The sequence below is a fragment of the Cricetulus griseus genome, chromosome 2 (assembly GCF_003668045.3).
Source record: "Cricetulus griseus strain 17A/GY chromosome 2, alternate assembly CriGri-PICRH-1.0, whole genome shotgun sequence".
NCBI lineage: Eukaryota > Metazoa > Chordata > Mammalia > Rodentia > Cricetidae > Cricetulus > Cricetulus griseus.
In genome coordinates, this window is record NC_048595.1 from 264,915,338 (window position 1) to 264,941,391 (window position 26,054).

The 26,054-nt window shown below is 46.4% G+C and overlaps 1 pseudogene; it reads left to right on the forward strand.

Moving 5' to 3' along the window:
- Positions 1-20,167, forward strand: part of LOC118238188 — a 29,035-nt pseudogene extending 8,868 nt beyond the window's left edge.
- The last annotated feature ends 5,887 nt before the right edge of the window (positions 20,168-26,054 follow it).

Consider the following 26,054-nt stretch of genomic DNA (forward strand, 5'->3'; position numbering starts at 1 on the left):
GCCCACCAGCCAATCTGATGGAGTCAGTTTCTCAGTTGGCCAGGTATGCCAAGATTATCTAACACAGGCTGCCTCACTTTGGGAACCCACGTTAAAGATTTGTGAACTAAGAGGTGATTGTACATTAAAAGAACCAGAGTTACACCCCCACCCCCCACCCCCGCCCCCGGAAGCCCGGAAGATTTTCTCAGCTAACTCCTACAGATTCCGTGGTCCTGCTGGTTTTGGGTTCAAACAGAATTGTCAGTATGATTGTTAGAAATGATCTCATTTTTATGCTAAAGAGTCCATTATAATCTATATTTTTTCCATTATTTTTCAATATCCAGCTCTAATTACTGCCAGTTATTACATTTGAAATTAATGATGTTGCTCTATTCAATTAGTAGTTTACATTCCAGGTATTATGGCAAGTATCTTGAGTCTATTTTTTAATATAGCAATGTTTTGAAGTACATCTTCCTTAAAGATTTTAAGCAATCAGTCATTCATTCACTCGTTCATTCATTCAATGTGTGTGGGATGCCATCATCCACATGTATGCCACAGCACTCCTGCATGGCCCTCTCTCCTTTCTTCCACGTACACCCTGGAGACCAAACTCAGTCGTCAGGCTTGGCATCAGACACTTTATCCACTGAGCCATCTTAGTGGGTAGGTATTGGGGAAATGATACTGCAGACTAAATTATTTATGAAAATTAAATCTGATAGTTTATATATTCTCACAAACTTGTAAACTGTTAAGAAATCTTCAGACTGATGAATCTGAATTTCTAAACATTTTTTTTGTATCAAGATCTGGAAGTTGCTAATGCCTTTATAAAACAGTATAATAATTGGGGCTGGAGAGATGACTCAGTGGTTAAGAGACTGGAGACTTTTCCAGAACACTGGAGTTCAGTTCCCAGCACCCAGGTAGCATATCAAAACCGTTTACCTCCAGTTTTAGAATCCAGTGCCCTCCTCTGCCATGACAGGCACTGCACAAAGTGGTGCATAGACATACATGCAGGCAAACAAACATTCATACAAAACAGTGTTTAATAAAACAAGTACAGAGGGAGGGAGGGAGGAGGTTTTTCTGGTCTGGAACTTGATATGTAGACCAGGATGGCCTCACGCTCTGAGACATCTGTCTGCCTCTGCCTCCCGAGGGCTGGCACTAAAGGCATTTGCCAGTATGCCCAGCCTACAAGTGTCTATTTTAAAAACAATCACCTGTGTCTGTTTTTGCAACTGGTGGTAAGAATTTCTGTCACTTGTGGTGAGTAGATATAAGACCCCAGACATGATACGACAAGATGAAACAGTAATGACTATTCCAGCTCTTATTGACTCTGTTGTTGTTTGTTTTCTGTTTTATTTTGAGACAGGGTCTTTCTGTGTAGGCATGGTTAGCCTGGAACTTGATATGTAGGCTAAGCTGGCCTCCAACTCACAGAGATCTTCCTGTCTCTGCTTCCTGAGTGCTGGGACTCAAGGTGTGGGCTGCCTTGCTTGGCCTCTTAACCACTCTCATGTGCTGGGAGCAGTGTAGAGCTTTAGCTGTGGTGCACAGATCCACACACCCTCCCTGGAATAAAACAGATAAAGATAATGCAGGCTAGTGTTTGACGAAACCCAGATGCTTGTTAAGATATGCCAAGGCCCATTCATTCACTTACAGTACAAAATGTGTAAGACAGCCTATGAGCAGTAGTGGTACAGGCTTTTAATTCCAGCACTTGGGAGGCAGAGACATGTGAATCTCTGTGAGTTCAAGTCCAACCTGGTCTATAAAGTGAGTTTCAGGACAGCCAGGGCTACACAGAGAAAACTTATTTTGAAAAACAAAACAAATCAAAACAAAAAGGCAATATATGAAATATGCAGGATGCTTGCAAGGCAGAGAAGAACACTAATCTCATAAAACAGAGTCTGCTGAGGGATTGAATCTTTTTGTTCATTTTTGCTTAAATGACTGCACATGTGAAAATCAAATTAGGGAAAAACAGTGTGTGAGGTGTTGGGGACAAAACCCAGGGACTCGCACACACTAGGTAAGGTCTCTCCCCCTCAGCCACACTTCACTTTTTTCTTTCTGAGATAGGGTCTCTCTGTGTTATTCTGGCTGGCTTCAGAGTAATAATTCCCCTCTCACAGCCTCCCAGACAGCTGGGATTGCAGGCACACACTACCATGGCTGTTAAAAAACAAAACAAAGCATTCGTTTATCAAACTGGCCATAATTATTTTTAAAGCCCAGACCTTGGTCATACCTTGCTTTTATTCTCTTCTGCACAGGCCAGTTTATACACTGCTGGGGATTACCCCCAGGCTTCCTCCACACTAGGCAAGAACTCTAGCAACTGAGCTACGCCCACCGCTAATTATCATGCCATCTTTTGAGGCATCACCTTAAAAATAGCTAAAAGATTTTATTTTGAGTTGGGGTTTCTCTGTGTAGCCCAGTCTGGCCTAGAATTTGCTATGTAGAGACTGGCCTGGGACTCCATCTGCTTCTGCCTCCTGAGTGTTGAGATTAAAGGAATGGGTCATCATGCCTGGCCCCCAATCATTTCCCCTTGTGTATTATGTGTGTGTTTGTGTGAATGTGTGTTGGGGGATGTCCTTGGAAACAAGAAGAGGGTGTCAGATTCCCTGGAGTTGGAGTTACAGGCAGCTGTGGGTCACCAACGTGGGTGCTGGGAGGCATTAGCTCTCCAACCCATAGCTCCCAACCTTAAGAAAATTAACCCTGAAGGCTGAGACAGGGCCGTATGTGTGGTAGGTAGGCCAGTGCTTTATAGGTGAACTCCATCTTCAGCAGTCTTTGCAAGCTTTCACTGTTTAGGACAGTGCTCCATTGAACATTCTTGACAGGTTTCTGGGGCGTGCTTTTTAATTCTCTTGGACATACTGCTGGGTTCCTGGAAAACTCCTTGTTTACCTTTTTGGGGTAACTGCCAAACTATATCCAAAGTGACCACACCATTTTCTGTTTTTAAGTTACAAGGTATGAGCAGGTCAAGGTCACTTAGGGCCGACACTGGTTATTGCTCATCTTCTGGAGTGTAGCGATATGTTGTCATTTATATTTCCCCAGTGACCAATGACATGTTTATTACTTTTGTTTACTTTATTTGTGTATGGGTATTTTGCCTGTCCATCATGTGAGTGCCAAGTACTCAGGGAGTCCCGCAGAGAGCTTTGGATTCCCCAGAACTGGAGTTGTAGATGGTTGTGAGCCACCATGCTCAGTCATCTCTCCAGCCCCAAGACATTGCTCTTTCTGACCTAAAATTGTCTTGACCAGAGGAGTACCATACAGTCACTTGAGAATTTTTTTTTTTTTTGACTTTTCAAGACAGGATTTCTCTGTGGCTTTGGAGGCTGTTCTGGAACTAGCTCTTGTAGACCATGCTGATCTCGAACTCACAGAGATCCGCCTGCCTCTGCTGGGATCAAAAGCGTGCACCACCACTGCCCGGCTCACTTGAGAATTTTTTGCATGTACTCCCGGGGTGTCACACTGCTCAGCATGGTGAAAAACATTTGTCGGACGGGTCACAGACATTTCAAATGTAATAGAAAAACAATTCAAAATGGCTTACACAACAAGGAAACCTATTATTTTACATAGTGAAAGTCCAGGCTCAGAGCTATTCAATGCAGAGACACCACAGCATCTCTGAGATCCAAGTTCCTTCCTTTACTGTGGCACCTTATTGTGTACATTTTTGTTTTGTGTGTTTACTGCTCTGTCATAGCCAGATGGCTGCTGGAGTTCTGGTCAACCCAGCTGCACCAGACAATGTCCAATGGGAGGAAAATCTCTTCCAGGAACTTCTGCTGTTCTTTTCTTACATCTCAGTGACCAAGAACTATACACATGTTCAAATCTAGTCTAATCTAATCATTGGAAAAGAAATAGGAATCCCTATTTCTAACTCTGAAGTAAGATGTGCCACCTCCTTAAATGGGAGCCCAATGACTGTTCTGTTAATAGAGGAGGGGAAATGGGTGTTGGTCCAGGCAACTAACAGTGTCCTCAGTACAAGATACAGCATCCTGAGAAAGGAAAGATTAGGGGGGGGTCTCAAAATTGCTTCCCTTGAACCATTGACACAACACTAATTTCCTTTGACCCAACCTACTAATTCCCAGCTCCATTGAGACAGACAGATTTGATGAAGGGACAGGGAGAAAATAATATTTGCCCAGGTTTAGTTCAATCACTTACAATAGCTGGTGTAGAACGAATCACTCAAAATGATTGATACAAGTAAATCAGGCCCCAGTGGGTGAGAAGAATTTGCATAACACAAGATCTTAACTGATCTCTATTCTTTTTTTTTTTTTAAATCTTTCTTCTCTTTCTTTGACTATCTCAAATGCTAGGCAATATTCACCCCAGCACCCCCCATCCAAAGTCCAAAGCACCTGGCCTCACACACATGCTGACCAAGGTGGTCACTGTGGTATTTATGCAGATTTAATGGTTAGCTGAGGTTTTTATTTTTTTTTCAATTAAATCAGAGAATGCACGATTTTGGTTTCATTTAAAATTGTTAAAGATTTGAAAGAGAAAATGACTATGTGGCTTCCATTTAGGGAGTCTTATATTCAAGGCATACTTTGAAAAGTCTGATACAAATTACTTATACATATGGCATTGACAGGTACTTAAGATTGGGCCATCTTTGAATTGTGCTGAGCTATGCACAGACCCATTGGAGACTGGCAGCCATGTTCTCTTTTTAAAAGGTTTATTTCATTGTGTGTGTGTGTGTGTGTGTGTGTGTGTGTAGGTAGCATAGTGGGTGGTGGTCAGCTGCTTAAATGTGAGTTTTGGGAACTGAATTCTGGTTGAGAGCTGTAGCACTCTTAGCTACTAGAGCCATCTGTCCAGCCTCGACATTCTCTTCTGTACTTTTGAATTCACAGTTCCATTTTTAAATAGTAAATATATTGGCACAATACAAAATTCCGAAGATACAAAAGTTAGAGTAACCCTTTCTTCTCACAGCAATTCCTCAATCACTCCATTTTCATTTATAAACACAACTAGTACAAGAACGATTTTATGTCAAACTCCACTTTTCCCTATACATGGTAACTTACTTTACACAATGATCTCAAAATTATTCCAAATTGATATTCCTTTCTTTCTTTCTCCCTTCCTTCCTTTCTTTCAGCCTTTTTGAGACACGGTTTCTCTGTGTCACCCGGGCTATCCTGGAACTTGCTCTGTAGACCAGGCTGGCCTTGAACTCACAGAGATCCACCTGCCTCTAACTCTAGAGTGCTGGGATTAAAGGTGTGCACCTGGCTGAGAAGCATCGTCTTATTTTTATTCTTTAAATTTCGTGTGTGTGTGTGTGTGTGTGTGTGTGTGTGTGTGTGTGTGTGTGAGTGTGTGGGTGTGGGTGTGTGTGTGTGTGTGTGTAGGTCCAATAACAACATCTGGTGTCCACCCTTGCCTTCCATCTTGCCTAAGCAAGCTCTCTTGTTCACTTCTGAATAAGGCAGGCTGGCTGCTCCAGATAGCTTCCAGAAAGTCCCCTGTGTCTGTCTCCTAGCTTGCAAAGTAGCCCTGGGCTTACAGATGTGCACTGCTGTATCCTGTTTGTTTTATGTTGGTGCTGGGGACACTACCTCATCTCCTCCTGCTTAAACAGCAAGCACTTTGTTCATGGAGCATCTCCTAAACCTTTATTTTTATTTAATTAGACACAGGGTTTTTGCTGTGTAGCTCAAGCTTTCCTAAAACTTGAGATCTTCAAAATTTCTGCCCTTCCTACCTACCTAACCTACCTATCTAATCCACCTATTGTCTATCTGTGGCAATGCTGGCATTGAATCAAGGATCTTATATATGCGAGGCAAGCACCCTGCCATTGAACTAACTATACCCTCAACCTTCAGTTCATTCAATCTACTGGGGTATTATGTTTTCTTAACTGAACTTCTATTGGTAGATATTTAGTTTTTGGCCTTTCATGCTTATGAACAATGCTTATGAAAAAATAATTAATGCATATACTATTTTAAAAAGACTTTATTTATTTATTTATTTATTATGTATACAACATTCTGTTCCATGTATATCTGCACACCAGAAGAGGGCACCAGATCTCATAACAGATGGTTGTGAGCCACCATGTGGTTGCTGGAAATTGAACTCAGGACCTCTGGAAGAGCAGTCGGTGCTCTTAACCTCTGAGCCATCTCTCCAGCCCAAGTCCTGTTCTTTTCTCTTTTTTCATATACTATTTTGAACATGTGAAAATACATTTACTGCTGGGTGGTGGTGGCTCATGCCTTTAATCCCAGCACTTGGGAGGCAGAGGCAGGCAGACCTCTGTGAGTTCGAGACCAGCCTGGTCTACAATTTCCAAAGCCACAGAAAAACCCTGTCTCAAAAAACAAAACAAAACAAAAAAGGAAGAAAGAAAGAAGGAAAAAAAACATTTACTTTATTGGTTGTACCCAAGGTTCCATGACTGCAGCCATTCTAACATTAAGCTGAACCCCTAACTTGGAATGTATGCACTCAGAATAATGGATTCTAACCATTCATAGGGGTATAGACATTTAAACTCCCACTGCAGTATATGAGGACAGAGGCCATTTCCCAGAGGAAACAAGTCTTCATCTTGTCACTTACCTTATATATACAGGCTTGTGGGTGAGACTTCAAAAGAGCATGTTCCTGTTTGTAAAAATTTTCTTTTAAATTTACATTTATTTCTTATTTTTTGTATGATTATTGGTTGGTTGTTATTGTTGCTGGTTTTTTGTTTGTTTGTTTGTTTTAAGACAGGGTTTCTCTGTGTTGCCCTGGCTGTCCTGGAACTTGCGCTATAGACCAGGCTGGCCTCAAACTAACAGAAATCTGCCTGCCTCTGCCTCTGCTAGGATTAAATGCATGTGCCACCACTGCCCAGCTACATTTTTTTCTTTCTATTTTTTTTTATATTTTGTTTTCATTTTACATTCCAACCACAGCTCTTCCTCCCACCCCTCCTCCCAAGCCCCCTTACCTCCCCCTAGCTCACCCCAGTCCACTCTTCGTCCCGGGCAAGCAAGCGCTCCCATGAAGAGTCAACATAGTCTGGTACAATAGGTTGGGGCAGGGCCAGGCCCCTCTCCCATGCATTAAGACTGAGCATGGCTTCCCAGCATAAGGAACGGACTCCAAAAAGCTAGCTCATGTACCAGGTTTGTATCATGGTCCTACTGCCAGAGCTAGGCTTGCGGTCCTGGGGCAAAACCCCGGGCCCCTCCCCCACAATACATTTATTTCTGAATTGTCTGTCACATTTCACAGTGTGCGCATGTGCTCAGATGAAAGCATTCGAGGCTTGGTTCTCTCCTTCCACCACGGGCTTCCAAAGATCGAATTTCGGTTGCCCAGGTTTGGTGCTTTTACTTGATGAGTAAGTAGTCTTAGCAGCCTATTTGTTCTCTCTCTCTCTCTCTCTCTCTCTCTCTCTCTCTCTCTCTCTCTCTCTCTCTCTCTCTGGATTTGTTTTACATGTGTGGGTGTTCTGCCTGCCTGCATGTCTGTGTACCACGTGCATGCCTGGTGCCCTTGAAGATCAGAAGAGAGCATCAGATCCCTAGGAACTGGAGTAATGAATAGTTGTGAGCTACCTCCTGGATGCTAGGAACCAAACCCAGGTCCTCCAAACCAAGATCCTACACAAGAACAAGTGTTCTCAACCACTGAGACATCGCTCCAGCCCCGGTGTTTCCATCTTTATCAGACAGAAAAATGGTCACGATACGGTATTGAGCGTTTTGCAACAGCTTTGCAAGTTGTTTTAGACACAAACTTCAATTGTGTAAAACTTTGGGGCATGTGAAGAAAAATGATTCCTTCCTTTCTCTGACTTTGATCTCTCTGGAGATAAACTGGGGGTCTTGGGCATGCGTGGCTGGAGATCTATTACTGAGATACCCCTCTCGCCCCCCCCCCTTTTCTGGTACTCCGTATGGTCTGCTCTTCACTCACACTATTAAAATTATTTCTGGTAGAGTGGTAGAGTGCATGTTTAGCTTGCAAAATAGAAAAGAATAGGCGGAAGAAGAGGGGGTGGGAGAAGCAGCCGCCTGCCCTGTTGTAGAGAAGGTTGTGTTGCCATGCCCATTGCCCAGCTACGGAGAGGCTGAGGCAGGAGGATGCCTTGAGCCCAGGCATTCCAGGCCAGCCTAAAGAGAAGTGTCTCAAAGAGAACAAAACGAAAGCTCAACCGTCTATCGACAAAAAGCCCGGCTAGCCTGCTCAAACAGGCGAGTCAGAAGGCAGCCTCAGCAAGGGTGGTATATTTGGAGCGTTTCCTGGGGAGGTCACTCCGAGGTACCCAAGCCCCTGGCTGGCCTGTCTTGCAGTCCCTCCTCATAAAGGCTGGGAGCTGCTGCAGTTGCAGTTTTCTCTCTAAACCCAACTCCCTTTTGTTGGCTTGCAGAGGCTTACATTCCAAAAAAGGTAATTTGAAAGTGCTGCTGAATTTAGATGCGTTTTTGCTAATTTGTTTTTATTATGCATAGAAATATTGGTATAAAAGGTGTTTCAATTATTTTCTGAGGGAGGGGACTATGTATTCTCTGCAGCCACAAAGCTTTTAAATGGAGTTATTTTTCTCAGCCTATAATCGGTCTCCCTTTTAAGTACCCTACCAGCAAAAGTAAGTTTACTGCTCCCGGCACAATGAGCCTCTTCACTTTTTAGGTTTGGGAGACCTGGGTGACCTACGAAAGTTAATTAGAAGGTTAACAAAGACGAAGACAGAGTCGAATCCATCGCCTCTCCTTCAGCCAAAGATGTCATCCATTAATTAGGGAAATCATTCAGGTGGCCTCTATAGAATCCATAGAAAATCTGTCGGTGGCGGCGCACAGTTTTGATCAGATTTTCCTCTCCCCCAGAATGCTACCCTTAATGGTACGAAAAGCAGCGGGCCGGGGTGGGGAGAGGGCGCGGGAGGGGGCGGGAAGGATGGGTTTCAGGCGCGGGGCAGTTAACCAGCCGCCCAGCGCCCGCTTTGATTCTCAGGCTGCCCCGCATACTTGCAGCATGATGTAATCCTCATTGAACCCGAGGGCCCAAAGGGCCGAGCGGGAGGAGGCGGGTGCAGCGGCCGCCGGGGCTCTGCAGCCTGCTCCCCGGAGCTGGGCTGTGGCGGGGGACCCGGTGCACGGTGGGGGGCCCGGCCTTCTCATCCCCGTGGGCCACTCCTCCCCAGACTCCTATCCTGTCCTGTGCAGCCCAGAACTACAGCTCTAGGCAGGGAAAACCCAGCCCTGCTGGGTCCCTCTTGGAGGCTAAGTAGAGATGACCCCCTTCCATCCTTTTTTTTTTTTTTTCCACCCTTTTCTCACCATATTCATCGAGAATTTCTGATTTGGACAGTCAAGCCTGCATGCTTTCAATCTGGGGAGTGGGGACATAGGTGGAATGCCCTTGTTATTTTTTTAAATGTAGATTAAAAAAATATTTTAAAACACTTCAAGGCTGTTTTGTGTTTGTGGTTCACCTTTTCATCTTCCCAAACAGTAACCGTGTGCTCTCTGGGGAATTTGATTTGGATTGGTTTGATTTGTCACCACCACCACGGCCACCACCATCATCATCATCACCACCACCACCACCACCGCCACCACCGCCACCACCGCCAACACCACCACCACCACCATCATTATCATCATCATCATCATTTTTCCAGACAGTTTCATTGTGTTGCTCTAGCTTCAAGCTCACTATGTGGTCCAGGCTGATCTAGGCCTTCCCAAGTTCTGAGACTACAAGAGTGTGGTACCAGCCGGTTTCTTTTACTTCCAGAGATTGAGTACTACCACTATGTACCCATAGTCGCATGGGAGAGAGCCAGTTGTAGCTGATAGGGGCTTTGAAGCTGAGGTCTGGTCTCTCTTGCCATCCTGAAATCCTTCTGAGGAGGGCTTTGTATCTGAAGGAGAATGTGTGATTTTCCCAGGTAGAACTGGTAGAGTGAGGTGCATTTAAAAAAAAAAAAAAAACTCCCTGGGGATTCCAGTTCAGACTTGTGACACTAAGCCATGACTGGGAACTGGGACAGTTAATTTTATATAGCAGCCCGACTGGCTATGGGATGCCCAGTCAAGACATTATTCTGTGTGTGCTTGTGACATAGGTCATGTCCTGGTTAGTTGTTTGTCAACTTGAGACAGGCTAGAGTCGAATGAGAAGAACTTCGACTGAGAAAATGCCTCCATCAAATTGCCCATGGGCAAGTTTGTAGAGCATTTTCTTGTTTAATGATGGATGTGGAGGGCCCAGGTCACTGTAGGTGGGGCCACCCCTGGGCAGGTGGTTCTGGGTTGTATCAAAAAGAATGAGCAAGCCATGAGGAGCAGGTGAGTAGGCTGTTACTCCATGGCCTCTTCCTCAGTTCCTGTCCTCAGTTACTGCCTGACATTCCTCAGTGGTGGACTGCCACCTGTGAGGTGAAGTAAGCCCTTTCCTTCCCAAGGTCATGATATTTATCAGGGCTATGGGAACCCTAACCGATATACTTCAGTATGAGGTCAGCATGTGTTGGTGGATGGAGCCACCCAGCCAGCTGAATAGAACAGTGAAAATACTAGCAGACCCTCCTAAGAATAAGACTCTCCTAAGTAAGAGACTCACTCACTGCCTTTGAGAGGGGACAATGGTGTCCCCTCTCTCCCTGCCTTTAACTCAAACTAAAGCCTTGCTTGTGTTGACACTTGTCATTCTGAATAATTTTGTCAACTAACCTCATCTCTGCTGGTCCTTCTGTCCATCCACCCTTCTATTCTGTTGCTTGTCTTTCTCTGGAGAATCTTCCTTGACAAATACAGATTTTGGTATTGTGCAGTAAGGGTCCCTGGGACAGTTACCTGACATGTGCAAGTGTCTTTGGGACTGGATGGTGAGTAGAATCGAGGGGAGTTTTGAGATGCATGCTGGAAGTGGTCTAAACGACTAACCTGCGGGTGGTGACTCCCTGTGTGGGATTGTGTTTGGCAAAATTGGCAACAGTAAAAGGTTTCAGTAAAACCTTTTTTACTGAAAGAAAAAAAGCAGTAAAGACAGTGAAAAGATGTAGCTACAAAAAAGAAACTCAAAATCAAAGGCAAAATGAACCCAGAGCATTTCTGGGAGAGCTTGTCTGTGTTGTAGCTCATGACTTCCTGAAACTTTGGTTCTATACTCATGACATGTGCAGACTGTCAGGCATGCAACGCCAAAGAACACTGTCAAACACTCAGATTGTCTGCTATGAGTTGCAGTGTTTTTAATGTGCATATAAAGCTTTCCACTCCTGTAGCAACATGATGGCTCATTACCAAAAACAAGGACATTCAGTATTTTCCAACCATATTGCTTAGCATGTAAGTATTAAATTAATATTTCTTTGGATTGTTCAGTTAGATTATTTGATTTTTAAAGTTCTCATTGGTGTCTCTGACATCTCCCCCCAACTGTTAATGAATTTCTGATTTGAGATTAGGACAGAATTTCTAAAAGTTTCTAAAATGGCTCTAACCATACTTATGCCATTTTGTACCATGTGTTTGTATGAAGCAACATTCTGAGCACTGATGGCTATAAAATCAAAGTATCAGTCAACTCTGAAAAATGTTGAAGACGCTCTGGATCCTGCAGTATCAAACATTTGGCAAGATTTCGTTATTTTTAATTTTTATTTATGTGTATGAAAATGTGTCATGTGAGTGCAGGTGTGAATGGAGGCCAGCAGGGGGTGTCAGACCCCTTGGAGCTGGGGTGCTGGGAACTAAGTGCCCATTCTACGGAAAATCAGCAATTATACTTAACTACTGAGCTGTCTCCCAAGGCCAAGACTTATTTCCTCATGTAGAAATAAATATGCACAGCCGGGTGGTGGTGGTGCCCTCCTTTAATCCCAGCACTTGGGGAGCAGAGGCAGGGGGATCTCTGTGAGTCTGAGGTCAGCCTGGTTTACAAAGCGAGTTCCAGAACAGGCAGGGCTGTATACCGTGTTTCTGTCTGCATGCATGCCTGCAAGCCAGAAGAGGGCGCCAGATCTCATTATAGATGGTTGTAAACTGCCATGTGGTTGCTGGGAATTGAACTCAGGACCTCTGGAAGAACAGCCAGTGCTCTTAACCTCTAAGCCATCTCGCCAGCCCCCATTGTTTTAAATAAGTTTTTTGGGGGGCTGGAGAGATGGCTCAGCTGGTAAAGTCATTTGCCATAAGCCTGACAACCTGAGTTTGGTCTCTGGAACTTACATGGTGGAAGAAGAGAACTGATTCCCTCAAGTCATCCGTTGACATCCACACATTTAATGTGCATGTATAACTCCTACCACCACACATATAAGCACAAATAAATAAACATGAAACTTAAAAAAATCTTTATGATTTATTATCAGTAAATGTTCAACATACACATCTATTTTTTTATACACCCAGAGTGATGTAAAAGTTTCTCTGATGAAAAAAGGGTTGTGGGGGCTGGAGAGATGGCTCAGCGGTTAAGAGGATTGACTGTTCTTCCAGAGGTCCTGAGTTCAATCCCCGGCAACCACATGGTGGCTCACAACCACCTTGAATGAGATCTGGTGCCCTTTGCTGGCATGCAGATAGAAGACTGTATACATAATAAATAAATAAAATCTTTTAAAAGAAAAAGAAAAAAGGGTTGTGAATGGAAAATTAAAAGAACAAAAAACAAAAAACTTTGGTCTAGGGAGCTGGAAAGATGCCTCAGTAGCCCTCTTGCAGAGGGCCTGGGTTCAGTTCCCAGCACCCACATGGTGGCTCACAGACATCTGTAACTCTAGTTCCATGGTGTCCAACACCCTCTCCAAACCTCTGCAGGCACATTCACACACATGGCACACATACTGACATGCAGGCAAAATACTCACACACATAAAAGAAAATTGAAAAAAATCAGAGCACAGTCTAGGATACTTTGGAATGTACCCACCCCCCAAAAAACCCTCGGGTCTTTTTTTGATTGCCTCAATAGAACTGATAGAAATATGGGCTTTACAGGAATCTCTGGCTTAGGATTCAGAAGAGAAGAATTAAAGAGAAAGTCCCCATCTTTTCAGAGGACAGTGGACCGAGTGCTGGTTGAAACAAGGACAGTGAAGGTCATTGTGGTGAGGCCTTGGGAACAGGTTACTGCAAAGTGGAGGAACACTCATCCTTACTACAAGGTCTGCCAAGTCCTTACACAGCTACAGGGACTTGATCTGACTGGGATAGTGAGGGAATGAGAAAAGGTGAACACACTGACACATGCACGGAAAAGCTGGGATAGGTGTGCTGGGCTCTCTGATGGAGACACTGAGGCATACAGGAAGCTCAGAGTGTTTACTATAGACAACTGAACAGGGCAGTGGGGTTATTGCCTACCGTTGAACACGGATGCAGCATTGTTACATACAGATAAACGGGGCAGCAGCCTTATTATCTATAGCTGAACAAGGAAGCAGGTTCATCCGGTCTGGGTAGGAGCAGGAGGGGAGCAGTCTGCAGGCTGCAAATTCCCTGGGGGAAAGGCTATGGTCGACATTTTCTGTGCCAAGGCTATGGTGGACTGTCACCATCCACACATGGACCAGAGGAAGGCTTTGCCAGTCCCTTTGTGATTTGCCTGGTGGGGAAAGGCTTTGCCACGCCCATGGGGCTGAGGCATTGGGGTCCTTGACATGGCCATGGCCATGCCCATGTCAACAATATATGTTCACTCAGGACTTAATTCCAGGACAAGGTTTCCTCCACTCTCCATAGTGACTGAACTATGTTCTACTGTATTATGGAAGGCAGATCTTACAAGCAGTGGAGAGCCTCTCCCTCTCTCTCCCTCTCTCTCTCTCTCTCTCTCTCCCTCTCTCCCTCTCCCTCTCTCTCTCTCTCTCTCTCTCTCTCTCTCTCTCTCTCTCTCTCCAAAATCTCAGGCAGGCAGCCTTTGAATTTTCTTTGTAGATGAGAACGACTTTGAGCTCAGATCCTTCTGCCTCCTTAGTCCCGGGCATGCACCACCACTCCTGATTCACACAGTGCTGGTCTGTACCTATGCTAGGCAAGCACTCTAGGAATCCATCTTCATTCTCCACAGAGAAGACATCTGGGGAATGTATTTAAAGTAACTGGGGTCTTCTTACTGTTGGTAATGGATCATAACAGGGGAGAGAAACTAAAGAAGGAATTACTCAACAAAAAGGAACCAGAATTAGAAGACGTGGGAAATCCTCAGCCTACCTATCCTTATGGGGAAATGGAAGAAGCATTGCTCTGAGGGGAAGGGGAAGGCGAGGCCAGAAGGCCCATGAGTGAGGACATTAGTGTGGTTAATGAAAACCATGCATCTGACCTGCTATCTCCACAAAACCAGGAATAGAGAGGGATTATACCAGAAGTGCTGTGGCCAGGTGGAAGGAACTGGACCAGCTGCACAGTTGGGCTTCCCAGAGCAGAGGACAGCCCCTCTGAGTGGCAGGGCTGTTCTCCAGCCTTAACAGCAGCCCAAAATGCACTGCCATGCACCAGGCACCCTTCCCCTCTTCCTGTTTCTCTCTGTGGACCAGGACTATCTGTCGGGGCTTTGGGGGCTCAGAGTGGGAGATGAATGTGGCCTTGGTTTGTGTCTCACCCTTGCTCGTCTATTTCAGGTCCACTCAGGTGACATTTAGATGAGACTTAAGATTTTGAACATTAGAAATGAGGCTGAAATTGTTGCTGTAATGTTCCGTCCCACCAGCCAGCTCCCACATAACCACACAGAGACTTACTATTAATTATAAAAGCCCAGCTGATAGCTTAGGCTTGTTTCTAACTAGCTCTTATAACTTAAATTAACCCATTTCTATTTATTTGCTTTCTGCCTTGTGGCTTTATTACCTCTATCCCATTTTGTGTGTCCAGCTCATTTCACATCTGGCTGGCTTCTCTCCCCTCTCTTGGAGACTCCGCCCTTCTTCGTCCTGGCACTCTCTTCCTGTGTGCAAGTCCTATCCAACCTCTTCCTGCCTAGTTATTGGCCATTTAGCTATTTATTAAACCAATGAGAGTAACACATCTTCACAGCATATAAAAAGACTGTTTCACAACAAGGAATGAGTCAGACTTTTTAGAGTGGAATGCAAGTGGACATGATTCGGGATGACAAAGGGGAAATATTACATACTAATGTTTGTGTAGCATCACAATTCTTACCAAGCCCTAGACCCCTGTGATCCTAACACTCAGGAGGCTGTAGTGTTCCGGACCAGCCCAGGAAACATACTGATCCCTAGGCAACATAGACTGTGTAGTGCTACTCTGAAAAAGAAAGTAAATATTGTCTCAGGTGAAGCCAGTGAGGTCTATGCCCTTAAAGGAAGAGACACCAAGCCCTCTCCTTTGTCTTGCTCTCATTCTCTGCTTTTCTGCTTATGAAGACTCAGAAAGCAGCTACTTACCACCTGCGAGGAGAGGCTTCACCAGGAGCAGGACAAGCAGGCACTTTGACTCTGTGCACCTTGGCCTCCAGATCTGAACTGTTTCTGGGCTCAAGCTGCCTCTCCATGGTATTGCTGTGGCAGTCTGCAGACTGACATAGGGACCACTTAAAAGGACACTAGTCTGCCCCACCCAGGCCCCCTTCCAAAATCATGCCCCTGGTGTCCGGCCCAGCTGTTCTGAGGTCACCTGCTCCTGTACTCTCAGCTGAGTGCGAATGCTGAGTCTGGGCCAGGGCACCCCTTCATGGTACCTGAAACTCTCTTCTTACAAAATCCACCAATTCAAGTTGTCTGTATGTGAATGAGATTTTTTTAACTGGATTCTCTCTGGGGAAATATCACATTAGGCTGAGGCAACTTGGCTGGATGACTGTGATGCCCGTCTGCAAAGCTGGTTACAATAGTTATTTTCTTGGGTGCTTTGCCAAGGAGCTGTGAGCAGAGGTCAGCATGGAGTGTAGAACACTGTGGAGGAAGGCTGGGAAGTAGGTGTATGAGAGAGACAGGCAAAGCACATTCCAGGATAACTGGGTGTGCATAGCACCCCAGGCAAAGCACATTCCAGGATAACTGGGTGTGCATAGCACCCCCCAACACAGAGTAGAGTCCTCCTCTTCCTCCTCCTCCTCCCTTTCATTCTTTTTTCTTTTCTTTTCCTTTCTTTTTTTTTTTTTGAGACAGGGTTTCTTTTTGTAGCCCTGGATGTCCTGGAACTTGCTCTGGAGACCAGGCTGGCCTCAAACTCATAGAGATCCACCTGCCTCTGTCTCCCGAGTGCTAGGATTAAAGGCGTGCGCCACCACCAGCTGGTCCTGAGCCTGGACCACTGCCCAGCCACCTTGGGAACTTCTTATTGAACAAATTCTTTTGTTCAATAAAAGACTGACTGTCCTTTTCGAAGTACATTTGATTGTAAATGCAAAACACTCACTCAGACCTGCATTGTCTGGAGGATGGCGATGCTTGGGTGGGAATTATGGCTGCAGGGTTTTTGGTTTTTGTTTGATTTTTTGAGACAGGGTTTCTCTGCCCATACACATAAAATAAATAAATAAATTATAATAATGATAATAATAATAATAAACCAGTAGTTCTTGGCTGGGTATGGTGTGGCAAATCTCAGTGGTTGAGTGATTGCCTAGTATATAGGAGGCTCTGGGCTCAGTTCCTTACACTGCAAATATTCAAGCCAAACCATTCTTCACCAGAAAATAGATCACTGGGAAAACTGAACAGTGCTGGTATTTAGGGTCAGATACCCCTCATTCAGCTATCCCATCAAAGGAACCTCAAGAGGTCCCTAAAACTCACTGAGTCCCACTCTCTTCCTATAATATGGGGTAATGTACAAAACCCTGGGTTCTATTACAAGCCCCACATGACACAGGTGGACATGCCATTCCAGCATTTGGGAAGTGGAGGCAGGAATATCAGACATTCAAGGCTGTTCTCAGCTACTTAGCAAGTTCAACACTGGGCCAGGATACTGGAGACCAAGACTCAAAAAAATAAAGTTTTAAAACATGAGGTTACCCCTGCATGGTGGCACATGCCTTTAGTCCCAGAACTTGGGAGGCAGGGGCAGGTGGATCTCTGTGAATTTGAAGCTAGCCTGGTCTACATAACAAGTTCCAGGACAGCCAGGAATACATATCTTTAAAAAAAGATTACATATCTCAAAAAAGAAAGTTAAAAAAATCAGTTAAAACCATGAGGTTTTAGGTCTTCACTCCCGTTGACACTGGGCAGAGGTTGACTGGGTACTAACCTCAGGGGCTTATCTAGGGAACTGGCTGAGGAAGGAGATGACAGGAATATGTTGGGAATATGATGTTATTCCCAGCCCTGTTTGAGGCATCCTGGAGAACTGTCCTTTCTGTATCACAGAGACGCCCAGGAAGAGCTCTTAAACAGGCTGACATTCTCCAGTGTAAGCATAGCTTACTCTTTAGTGGCTACAAACCACTAAAGGCTTTTGGTAACTAAGTGACTTGGCTAAAATCTAATTATGACTGTCCTACCTTCTCCAGACTTTGCTGTACCACAGGAAAAAGTTTCCATGACAATCAGACTGAAAAAGTCAATCCCAAAATTAAATTAAGAGGTCACATGCTAGTGTCAAAGACCAAATCAGGAAAACATTTTTCAATAAGAAACTGCAAAGAAATAGGGGATTGAACATAATAGAAAAATTAGGGTTTGCATGTGGTATTTTTTTCAACTAACTTTTCACACATATTTCCTAGAATGGGCCCAAGGAATGAATGCTGACTTAGCCTATTCTTCCTCAGATGGCATTGAATTCACTATATAGGTTACTGTCTCCCTGTTTGTCATCTGGCAACATGTGGCTTTCAAAGGTAAAGCCTGGATACCATGTTTGACCCCTTTTTTTCAGGGATGCCCCACAGGTCTCCAAGGTTCTTCTTGCCTTCTGCATCTAGGGTCTTGCCCAGCCTCAAAAACCCCCTGTTGACCCTCTGCTCTGGCAGCAAGCCTTTCACTGCTCTGTTCCCTCTGAACCTTCCTGGGGGGCAGGGGGATGAAGGACAGTGACATTGGAATTATCTGAACAATGCTTTCAGGATGAAGGTGGGAACGGAAGAATTTAAAGAAAGGTCTGACTCCCTAATGGACTGGTTAGAGTAGTGCTAGCTCACACAGAGTGGAGCCCTCTGAGGGGCTAGATGGAAGGAGGAAATGCTGCTTTTGGTGTTAGACTCAGAAAAGCAGAGCACCACACATACCATATTGGAGAGAGAGGTCTCTAAAGATGCTGCGACACCCTTATTAGACAGTCTTGCTTGCCTTGTCTGACTTACTGGTGTGTGTGTGTGTGTGTGTGTGTGTGTGTGTGTGTGTGTGTGTGTGTTAAGATTTATTTAGTGTAGGAGTGTTTGCTCCTCTGTTGGTGTACCCCATGCTCGCCATGCCTGTGAAGGCCAGAAGAGAACATCTGGAAGTGGAGTTACAGACAGTTGTGAGGCTCCATGTGGGGGTTGGGGACTGAACCTGGGCCCTCTGGAAGAGCAGCCAGTGCTCTTCATCACTGTGCCATCTTTTCAGTTTTTGTTTTGAGAAAATATCTCATGGAACTCGTTACATAGCTAAGGTGTACCTTAAACTTTCTAGAATGACATGTACATACCACCATATCCACGACCTCTCACCGTGTGTGTTATATGTACATGCATATTCAAGGCAGAGCTGGAGAAAGGCATCCAAAGTCCTGGTCTATCACTGTCCATCGTCCTTATTCTCCAGAGACAAAGTCTCCTACTGGATTTGGAGTTATGCTGGCAACCAGAGAGCCTTAACCCACAGCAGTACCGGGCTCATAAGAGCACAAATCTGTGCTTGGCTTTCATGTGGGCTCTGGGGATTCATACTCAGGTCCTCATGTTTGAACAACAGCACTCACGTGCTCTGAGCTTTCTCCCCATCTGTATTTTACTTTGATTGCTCTCCCTGCAGCACTGCAGATGGAATTTAGGGCCTCTCACGTGCTAGACAAGTGCTGTGCTTCCTCTTTTCTGACTGAATGTATAGAAATAGCTTGCAAGAGGAATTTAATTTTAACTCGGAATTAAAAAAATATTTATATTTTGTGTGCATGTGTCAGGGGGCACCTCACCTGGGCCGCAGTGCACACATAAAGACAACTTGCAAGAGTAGACACTCCTTTTACCTTGTGAGTTCCAGGGTCATCAGGCTTGGTGGCAAGCACCTTTATCCATGAGAGCTATCTCACCAGCACTGAATGAAGAACCCTAAAAAGTCTTCCTTTCACTCCATTTTTGTGGCACCTGTTCGGTGTCAAGACAAAGCTGAGTGTTTCCTTTCCAGCCACCAGCTGTCAGAAATCCATTGAAGATGGTGAGGATGCAAACTTTGCTTCTCACGGGAAGCACACAGTGACGGAACTAGCTGCTGATGTGCTGGGTGAAGAGTGGGGGGATTGTGTCCAAATCAGTGGTGGGAGCCACAAACAAGGTTTCTCCATGAAGCATGGTGTCTTGACTCAGCAGAGTGTACCTGCTGTTGAGTAAGGGACATTCTTGTTATAGACCAAGGAGAACTCGAGAGAGAAAACACGTTTGTTTGCAGATGCCAATCTGAGTATTCTTAACTTGGCTATTAAAAAAAAGGAGGGGACTGGAGAGATGGCTCAGCGGTTAAGAGCACTGGCTGCTCTTCCTGAGGACCCAGGTTCAATTCCCAGCAGTCACATGGCAGCTCACAACTGTCTGTAATTTAGTCAAAGTGATCTGACACCCTCATACAGACACAAATGCAGGCAAAACACTAATGCACATAAAATAAAAAATAAAAAGGAGAAATATATTTTTGGACTGACAGATTTGACTACTTTCCCTTGGAGGTTTGGTGCCAAAACTGAGCAGAATCTGACAGCTTTTCAATCTTGCTAAAGAAGATGATGTCTTCCAATATGTTGTCAGAAGCCCTTCAACAAAGAAGGTAAGATGCAGAGGACCAATGTGCCCACAATTCAGCATCCTGCAGCACAAACCCTGGAGTATTGCTCTGAAGAGACAATACACTAAGGAAATCAAGGAGGAGGCTGTAGAATATGCTAAGCTTTTTGCCAAGAGAATGATGGAGCCAAAGAAAAATGCCAAAAACAGATTGCCAAGAGACATAGGCTGTCCTTGATGGATGCTACTTCTAAGTCTGAGTCCAGTTTTTTTAAGTCTTTAAGAGTGCACATGTGGGTGCACATGCACACATGCATGCACGCACCACGCATGTGCACATGCATGTGCATGCACGCACACACACACACACACACACACACACACACACACACACACACACACGCACATGCACATGCACATGCACACACACATACACACGCACATGCACGCACACACATGCATACATCCATGCATGCACATGCACACACACGTACACACGTACACAAATGTACACATGCATATGCACACTTGGCACAGAGGCACACAACCTAGCTTCTCAACTGGCTGGCTGCACATTTCTTGTCCTGGCAGCCTTCAGCTCAGGAGTCCTACAGTCACAGACTATAGAGCTCAGTAAGGGGCCAGGATACTCTTGCCATGAGTGGCTGCGCAGCCCTGTTCAAAGCAGCAACAGCAGCAGCAATCGGAGTCTGTGTGATTTCCACCATGTCATCCCAGAACCTACTGCCCTGCCTCCAAGCACAGCTTCTACGTGCAACATGAGAGTGGTCTTGGAAGCAGTCTTCTTAGAGCAGGACATAGGCAGCCAAGTGTGAAGTATGTCAGCAGCTCTGGCTTGCCCTGAGGGTGGGGGAAGGACGTGGGGAGGATGTGGAAGCAGCCAGCTGTGGACCAACTGGAAAAAGGAAACACCACCACCACCACCACCACCACCACCCCCTGCCCCCAGAGTTCTAGAGTTCTGCTTGCTCCTGACTGACCCCTAAGTGCTGGGATTAAAGCTGTGTGTCACTACACGGAGCTGGGTCTGTGTCATTTAAAAGCGCCTCCACTCTACTCTTGGCTTGGCTGTCTGTGTTCTGTCAAAATCAAATTCTCCTCAACAACCAGTTGCTACAACAAAATGGTATTATCTCCACTCCACAGATGGAGAAATGAAGGTGTCAGAGCTCCCCAGTTGTGTTCCCCAAGGAAGGGCTCTCGCCTCCTGATCTTACATTCTTTCACTGGCACACCTGTCAGCAAGGAAAGAGCACCACTGTGTCCCTAGCACAGGAGTAGTATCTTTCAGTTGTTATTGAAGATTCAAACATGGTGACAAGGCCCCTGTCACTTGTCACTCACCACCTGGGCTCCACAGTGTGCAGGGAAGGCTGAATGGGAGATGTTTTAGCGAGTTGTTGGTTCATTACTTTCGCCAGTGTTCCCTGGCTGTTATATCAGATGCTGGGAAGAGGAGAGAGGGGTGGACACAAAGATGCAAGGAGTGTGCCACACTACTCTCCAGAACAAGGAAAGAAGGACTCCTTACTTTTGCCAGGAACTGTCCAACACCCTTGCCTAGCCAACTGACCCATACAGGTCTCACCAGCCTGACTCTGCTCCAGCCACATTAAGCTTTGCTTAGCTCCTTTATGTGGTGATGACCTGGGGTCTCTGCCCCCTGGGACAGCTTCAGGGAAGTCTTGAACACACTACTGAAGAAGGAGCAGGCTTCTGAGCAGAAAGTGGCAGTGATGGGAGGAAATGCTGACTGCTCTGTGAAGAGTCTCTGGGAAGTTTCACAGAAAAGGCAGAATGGTCTGGTAAGGTGAGATGGCTCAGAGTAGGTGAGCCTGAGAAGCAGAGTTCCACTCCCTAGGACCTTTCTGGCGGCAGGAAAGAACCGACTCCCATAAGTTGCCCTCTGAGCACCATGGCACATATACACACACTCCATAAATAAATAAAATTATATTTTTGAAAGAAAAATGTCTTCTGGACATAAAGGACTTTCTCTTGAGTGAAACTGTGGTGAGAGAGACAGGTTGGGGTGACACTGTGGGGTGAGTGTTGAGGAGCATCTATACTGAGCCCCAAGAGTTGGGATTGCCTCAATGAAGAACAAAAAGGCTGCCCCAGGAGCCTGCAGGAAAACTCAGTGGGTAAAGACACTTGTGCCCAGCCTGATGCCCTGAATTTGATCCTAGAGATCCACATGGTAGAAGGAGAGAACTGAGCTCTGTAAATAGTACACACACACACACACACACACACACACACACACACACAGAGTCACAAGTGTGCATTCATGTATCAAAATGTACATGTAACAAAATAACTTTTTAAATAAAAAAAGAAACACTGTCCCAGAAGCAAGTTGGTATGACAGGGTCTGCTGGAGCCAAGAGGCTCTCTGGACCCTGGGTCTAAGCGTTTCTCTAGGCTTCGGAATTTGTGAAGAAAGCAGCAGCAAATTCTCTCTCCATCTTCTCCAAGTGTAACACATTCCCTAAACTGCAGGTGATCCAAGAGTTGCACAGCCAGAGCAGGGGAACTCCTGGGAGAGACCCAGGCAGGAGCTCCGGTGGGCAGATAGGAGGCTCTTCAGAACCTGGGTGGGTGTGGGAAGACTAGAAGCCTAAGCCTAGGCCCACCCAGGGGAGCCTTGTGTGAGTAGCTGCAGCCTGGGAGGCATCAGGGGCCTACCAGGGCCAGGTCAAAGCCCTATGCAACATTCCAGAACAATCTGACCTCACTTCTAGCCTGACTTCAAGTACCCACTGCAGGGGAGAAGGCTGGAGTGGCCAGCATCTAGGAAGGCCAGGAGGAACCCTTTCAGAGAGTGGGGGAGGGGGAGAGCCAAAAGCTCTCTTTGGATTGCCCGAGTGACAGAACAAGCCCCTCACGCGGGTTTTCCCCCCTCTAGTGACCCCATTCTGCCCCATGGATGTCACTTTTTCTTCTTGCTCCTTTCTTTCTTAGAGCTTCTGCGAGTCTAGCGAGGTGGGAAGAGCCCCCTTTTTTTTCACATGAGCCCTCAGAATTACAGTTCACAAACTATTCAGTAAACTGACCGGCCTCAACCTCCCCTTCAACGGCCTAATCTAAGGGGTGGATCTATGTGTTTTGTTGCCTGTCAGGAACAATCGCAGCGCGGCCATTACATTTGCAGCACGTCGCCCTTTAATTGGTGTAACACGCTGTGGCCTGAAAGGAGAAGAGGCCTACAAAGGCTCCGTGAATGAGCCCTGACTCACACAAAAACACTCTGCACAAGTTCAGAGCTGGCCACTAACAAGGAGGTAGGGAGTTAGTTTGAAAAGAGGGTGAAGTTCAGAAATGTGTCACCTTGAGGAGCGTCCCATCAAAGCAATGGTCGCATTGACAAGCTGCAAAGAAAAAAAGTTAAACCTTCAACACCATGGACCTGCCTTGCTGGGTTTATTCTTGCACTTGAGGCGGGCCAGGAAAGGGCCGCTTTTTTTCTCTTCCTCTGGCTCCTAGGCTCTCTTCTTCTCTACTCCAGAGAGTTTTTAAAAGTCGGAATGAAGAAACATACCTTCCACTCCTCTGCTAATAAGATATGCTATTTAAAAAATACTTGAAAGAAAGGCAGAATCAGGGAAGCTGATTTCGGCCTCTGTGGGAACACTGGGCTGTTCTTGCGCTCGGGTTTGAGCTCCATTGCCACTTTCCAGGGCGACTTTCTGCGTTGTGGGGCTCAGGGAGGGCCAGGGGAAGGGCTCCCTAAAGATCTGAGGGAGATGCTCTACTCGTGGATTCTGCAGCGGCAGAGAAACTGGAAGCATTTGGCTCAGTTTGAGGCTGCCTGAAAATATTTTGCTGCTGTCCAGGGGAGGGGGGCAGCTTTCCCTCCTTCTGACTGGCACACCCAGAGAAGACCCCTGGCCAGAAGATCGTGTTCCCACGGTGCAAAATTAGGCATGCCTAGGACAAGCTAACATGCAAAGACCCGTGGCAAGGGTAGGAGTGGCTAGGTGGCACTTCAAATTGTCTCCCCCAGTCACTGAGACCTGGCCCCTCAAAATACCTTCCGGGTTCCAGAGGCCCGAAATCACCCAAAAGTAGTGGTGCTGTAGTGGGCCTCCCTGGCCATCCTCTCCTGCCCTCTGCTTCTGGGTTACCTCGGTGGGGACTCCGTGCCAGGCCTGGTCTGGGCGCCCGCTTCCCTGGGGAGCTCCCTAGCGCCCCGGGTTCCCCCTCCTTCGTACGCCCCCCTCCTCGTCTTTGTCTTGCGACCAGACCCCCGCCCCTCCGGCCGCTCCTGTGAACCGCCTGCCCCGTGCGAAGGCGGGGGTACTTTTCAATGCAGCTCCCTCCAGATTTGTAATCCGCCAAAAAGCCGCTGATTGCTGCAATCGTTACTTTTCATTAAAAAAACTTAGAAGCAATTTGGGAGAACCCTTCTCAATGAATACATTTACCCCCGAACGGTCTTTATTCTCCGCCTCCACTTGATGAGTTTCTCTGGCGAATCCGTTCTTACAGGCACAGAATGGGCAATCCCTTGATCCCCGTCAATTGTCATCCCGAGTCGGGGCCACTTTGACCGCCAATAGTGGGGAAGTCAGGGCTAATCCTCAGAAGGAATCACGGGAAAAGAAAAGCAACAATAACCAAGTCAAGCGTAAAAAATGAAAGAGAAATCTCTATTATCACTCACTACATTTCCCAGCTATGTACTGAAAAAATCAGCTCGCTTGTCATTCGAGTCAGACACCCGCACAAGAATATGGGGTCGTAGTGGGTTGGTAGACTCACACGACGTCAGGAGAGATGTTTGAGAGCGAAAGCCCTCTCTTCTGCCTCTGCCAAATCCCCCTCACATCCGCCATAACCATTAAATACAGACTGACTTTATTCTGTATGGGGAGGCCCAGGGGTGGGTGGTGAGGGAGCCCCCAGCTGTGCAGATAAAAAAAAAAAACTTGCAGAGCGGGATGGGGGTGTGTGGAAGCCAAGGAAACGCAGCCCTCCCGCCCCTCCCGCTGGGGCCTGCGGGCCAGCGGCTTTGGCGACTGTCCCCTCTCTGGCGCATGTGCTCTGTGCACGCGCCGCGGGTCTGCGGGTTCCCGCCCTGGCCTGTGCAGCCCAGGCCAGAATTGCTGGAGTGAGCCAACGCAGCCACTTGCCATGCCCGACACCTATAATAATTAGCACAGGCACGGATGCCTGTTGTCTCTACCGCCCAGAGGACAAAGTTAGTTCTCAAGTGGCTGAGGTCAAGCGGGTGCCAGCCCAGACGCGGCCATAACGTCTCCGGGAGGGGTCGCCGCAGCAGCTCTAAGGAGCTCCCAGCCCGGATGCGAGGACCACCGCCAGAGTCATCTTGGGTAACTGGCCTGGGAAGGAGGCGGAGAGGCTAAGCCCCAAAGACCTGGGTGTGAATGCACAGCTCTGTAGGTGCAGAGAGCAGCCTTTCGACCTTTTGGGGTGCCAATGTAGCAGAAAACCTCCTACAGCGAAAAGGCATGCTGCCTTGATGCGTGTCAAAGAGAGTTTCTGTTTCTCTTAGCTTGACCTGGGCGGGTCTGAGACATGCGGCTCCAGCTGAAGTTGCTGCCCTGCATCTGCAGGCAGTGCCCAGGTTCAGCATCACCCTGGGCACCCAAACCTACCCCTGAGCCTGTAGGCTTATTCATCTGGGGAACCTCTGGTCTCTGTTGCTTCCCATACCGCATTGCACGTGTTAGTTACATTCACTACATCTCGGGCACAGCCCATTCGCACACTTGTGTCAGACAAGCAGAAAACATAAGTTCATGCAGTAACAAACTTCCAAACATGTATTACACAAGAGCTGGCCTCGTTGGCACACACACACACACACAATGCCTGCACACTCCTGCAAACACTAGCTGAGCACAAGTAAAGTCCCTCCCCAGGGACTGACTGTCCGGAATGGGAAGGAGCATGCAGATGTTTTTTTGTTTGTTTGTTTTTTTTTTTTTTTTTTTTTTTTTTTTGGTCTCATCATCTGGGTTTCCCACTGGGGCAGGCTTTTCCCAAGTCCCTCAGCGCCCTAGGCCATTAGAGTTGGTCCTGTCCAGGAGCTCTACTGACCATATCAGAGACCACATCATGTGGGAAGGCCTACTCAC